This window comes from Papaver somniferum, chromosome 11 (assembly GCF_003573695.1).
Source record: "Papaver somniferum cultivar HN1 chromosome 11, ASM357369v1, whole genome shotgun sequence".
Taxonomy (NCBI): Eukaryota; Viridiplantae; Streptophyta; class Magnoliopsida; order Ranunculales; family Papaveraceae; genus Papaver; species Papaver somniferum.
The window spans coordinates 2,783,336-2,788,394 of record NC_039368.1 but is presented as its reverse complement, the minus strand read 5'-3'; positions in this window follow the sequence as shown (position 1 = coordinate 2,788,394).

Here is a 5,059-nt window from a genome sequence, read left to right as displayed (position 1 = left end):
GATGAAACACTTATGTGAGATTCTGTAGGCGTAGCGTCAAGACATATTCACAGCCCTCAACCGCACTGCATCAGGGAAGCAGCTGTTTCCAACCAGATAAGCTGTTACCAAACCCCAACCTCTCCTGGAAAGCACGATTGATAGATGGAACTGGGGACTCCTAACCATTGTTCGCTTGAAGGGTGTCCAGTTTGACAGCACACTGATTAACGTATCCGCTCCGCTTCAACGTTCGCTCCAACATACGCTTCACTTCAACGTCCTCCACAAGCGGCTCCGCTTCAACGTGCGCTCCGACAGCCGCTCCGCTTCAACGCTCGCTCAAGCAGCCGCTCCGCTTCAGCGTCTCTCCATAAGCTTCTCCAGAATCCAATGCCGAAGCTTCAGCGTTTGGCTCCTTAAGTTTCAACATCCTTTCCAAGAGCTGAAGCTGCTTCAATGCCGTTTCTTCCTGCAAAGGGTCGTACCACCACGCTCCCCATGTCAAGGCTCATGATCACATCCAACCAACCTTCGTAGTCATGACCGCCTTTTTATCCATCTCGCCAAAACTCATGATCATGGATAGTTTGCTCGCTTACGCGTCCAGCCAATCCTTTTACTTCCATGGATGCCCATACAATTCCAGCCAACCTACTTTGTTACCACGACAATGTAGTCTCTTCTGATTACATATGCTACCAAGAACTGTTTCCGCTCATTTGTTGATACCAGCCAGAGCTTCACCACAACAGTAATCACTACAAAAGTAACCTTTACTCCTCCATATTTTAAGTTACACGTGGAAGAAGTAACAAAATAACCAGTACGAACGCACGATGGTGATGTCTTTATCATGGTCAACCCACTGACCATACAAGATGGAAACATGTAAACCATACTTGGGGACTGAGGATATACACGGAATCCCTTCACTGTCAAAGCTCAGAAGACACATTCAACCAAAAGGTCATAACCACAACAAGGTCATCTACTCTTCAAGGGTGCAGCGTAAGAAAATCATCACCTATCTGTCCAAAAGACTCCTTCAACACTTTAGAAGGCCGCGGAGGATCCCAAGCTTGCTCAGAGGAAAACTACTTCAGAAACTGAAGAAAAATGCGAATGGGGACTGCTCATCACAGTCCATCCCGACGACCATCAAAGACTCATGAGATAACTCCAGAGACGCGGCTGAAACATTTTCTTGAAGAAACAGAGGGAGACATGATAAACAACATAACTCTCTCATTCCTACCACTTCACTATCCAAGATATTTCATCATGTGATATTCTGATCACCCCAGCGTCACATCCAGAAGAGTACGACAAGCTTATATAAAATACCGTGGACGTGGATTCAAGGCGATGCAATGAAAGTAGGCTACACATGTGGACTACCAACATGGGACGCTTTCACTCCCCTCAACCAGGTTATTTCTGATTTTAACATCATCATTGTCGAAGTTTTACAAGCCGCAGGAATTTCTCAACATGAAGCCATACATGTGCACGAAGACTCCAAATGCACGCCACAAAGATACATTCACATATTCGGCCAAGCCATCGGACCTAACAGAAGCATAACTGGGGACTGCTCACCACATCCCATTCCACACGATAGTCCAAGATTCGGAAGATGGTTCGAAAGATGCCACTTGAACCCAAGTCCTTGAAGACTTGATAGTAGCACATCGCCAACGAAACATCTCCCAACTCATCAATTTCATCCAGTGTCTCTGGAAGATTTCGACCAATACAAGCATCCAAAACATATTGTCATCGCGATCAGAGGGTCCAGGCACTGAACAACCTAAAATTAAGGATGGACCGAAAAAGCAACCACATCCATCCGTCCCAAGAACGCAATGAAGTTTGATAAATTTTGGAATCCACTGGAGAGACACTGCAGACGAAAGCACGGATCCGGACGATTAATAGAAAATAGAAGAAGGTCGATATCTCTTTTCATGCAGACGAAATTTCTAGAGTTTGAACAAAATAAAGATTCCTTCTTGCTCCATGAAACGGATGTCTGGGCGCGACTATGCCACCTCGGTCCCGTAACATCCCTCTTGAGTTCTTCCTGAATTTTACTGTCGAGCTTTTTTCACCTCCCGAACGAGCTCAAAACCTAAATATTACCTCGTAGGAAGATAGGAAATTATTTTCCGTTCAGAATGGAGGGGAGGACCGTCAAAATCCGAGTTCGTACGATAATTATACAGCGATTCTAGTAAGGGGCGCTAATTAGGGTTGCAGCATGCTAAAAACTGAAGCAAGTTGTTACCTTCCCGAAGCCAGTCGTCACCTTCACAGGAACTGAAGCAAGTTGTTATCTTCCTGAAGCTAGTCGTCACCTTCCCAGGGAACTGAAGAAAGTTTCTACCTTCCCGAAGCCTGTCGTCACCTTACCAGGGAACTGAAGCAAGTTGTTATCTTCTTGAAGCCGGTCGTCATCCTTCCACAGAACTGAAGCCAGTCATCATCCTTCCAAGGAACTCAAGCTATCTCCACTCCAAGCCGAGCAACGCAAGCAGCTCCATTTCAAGACGACCAATGCTGACGGCTCCCATTCCAAGCCGACCAACGCCCTCGGCTCCCATTCCAAGTCGACCAACGCCTGCAGCTCCCATTCCAAGATGACGAATGCCTGCGGCTCCCATTCCAAGCCGACCAACGCCTGCGGCTCCCATTCCAAGCCAACCAATGCCTGCGGCTCCCATTCCAAGCCGACCAACGCCAGTGGCTTCTCCCAAGCCGCACCAACACCGACAACTCGCTAATCTAGCACCTCCGTGTTCCCTAGCCCAGCCAAGATGACACGTGACCAATCCAAGCCGACATTCTGCATCTCAACCAGCAACCGCCTCTACCATTTCAAGGTCTAGCCAGCAACACCACGAGTAGAATTTACGCAAGGCCGCCAACACAAGAATAACGAATTCTCCTTACCTCTCGAAAAAGGTTAGTCGGGTCTTCTTGACCATCTTTTCATGACTTGCCATTTCGATTTTTTCCTGGCCTGTCACCATCTTATGCTTACCTCGCAACAATGTTACTGTTCCGAGCTAAGCAGTGGACTTAATGTTGATGGTGGTTTTTAGCTTAGGGTTAAAATTGTAAAACATTACATATGACATGACGTCACTACAACCACTAGCGCATTTATTGAATAATTTAACATACCTACGATAAGAATTACCAGGGTACCTTTTTTTTATATATATATGTGTCATGTTCCACGGCAGAACCCTTAGTATTGACCGACATCATCTTCGTACATACCAAACCCTAATTCTCATGCTACCGCGCCAAGGCATGCCAACCATGCCAGCCGCACCACTGTGCCAATGGAAAACCATGCCAACCACATCTCCCCGCCAAGGCATGCCAACCATGCCAGCCGCACCACTGTGCCAATGGCAAACCATGCCAGCCACGTCTACCGCGCCAAGGCATGCCAACCATGCTAGCCGCACCATGTGCCAATGGCATGCCAAACCCTTCCCACCATTCCAAGCCACCCGCGCCTTTCCTTGGCCCCAACCATGCTAGCCGCACAATGTGCCAATGGCATGCCAAACCCTTGGCCCCACCATGCCAAGCCAACCGCGCTTGCCTTGGCCCCAACCATGCTAGCCGCACCATGCGCCAATGGCATGCCAAACCCTTGGCCCCATCATGCCAAGCCAACCGCACCTTGCCTTGGCCCCACCATGCCAAGCCGTCCATACCAAACCCTTGGCCCCACTGTGCCAAGCCATCCGCGCCATTGACCTTGGCCCCACTATGCCGGCCTTCCCTATGCGGCACCAAAACGAAGGAGTGCGACGATCAATGGCCACCCTTCCATCTTAGATGCAAATCCTAGCCGTCCAAGGTCGCCAAACAGCGCATGGTAACCTTTGGCCCAAAACCCTAGTTTTGGCCACGCGAAACCGCGCCAAGGCATGTCATGCCACATGTGCCAATAGCATTCCAACCACCTTGCCGCGCCATACCATGCCGGCGTTCTCCATGCGGCTAACAATACGAAGGCGTGCGACGATCAACGACCAGCCTTCCATCATTGATGCAAATCCTAGCCGTCCAAGGTCGCCAAACAACGCATCGTAACCTTTGGCCCAAAATCCTAGTTTTGGCTACGCCAAACCGCGCCAAGGCATGCCATGCCACATGTGCCAATGGAATGCCAACCACCTTGCCACGCCACACCATGTCGGCCTTCCCTATGCGGCTACCAAAACGAAGGCGTGCGATGATCAGCGGCCACCCTTCCATCCTTGATGCAAATTCTAGTCGTCCAATGTCGCCAAACAACGCATAGTAACCTTTGGCCCAAACCATAGTTTTGGCCACACCGAACCGCGCCAAGGCATGCCATGCCGCATGTGCCAATGGCATGACAACCACCTTTCCGCGCCATACCATGTCGTCCTTCCCTATGCATCTACCAAGACGAAGGCGTGCGACGATCAACGACCACCCTTCCATCATAGATGCAAATCCTATCCGTCCAAGGTCGCCAAAAAACGCATGGTAACCTTTGGCCCAAAACCTTAGCTTTGGCCACGCCAAACCGCGCCAAGGCATGCCATGCCACATGTGCCAATAGCATGCCAACCACCATGCCGCGCCATACCATGCCGTCCTTCCCTATGCGGATACCAAAACGAAGGCCTGCAACAATCAACGACCACTTTTTCATCTAAGATGTAGATCTTAGCCGTCCAAGGTTACCAGCTAACGCATGGCAACCTTTGGCCCTAGTTTGGTCGCGCCTAAACAAAACCAAAACCCTAACTTTCGGCCGCGCCTAAACTGGGACATATTAAAGCCATACTGATCATACTTTCATGCCACTGCCTACCAAACGAAAGGTTGCAATAATCAACGACTACCTTCCTCTTACGATGCAAAATCTCGACCGTTGAAGGTCACCACCGAGCCGACAAGTCTCCCAAGCTCAACTTTCCATACAACAACAACATGCTACATGTTTTCCACGAAAACACTCGAGACATCAACACATGTCATAAACTGGGGGGTGCTCATTGGGTATTGATTTGGAGGTTTA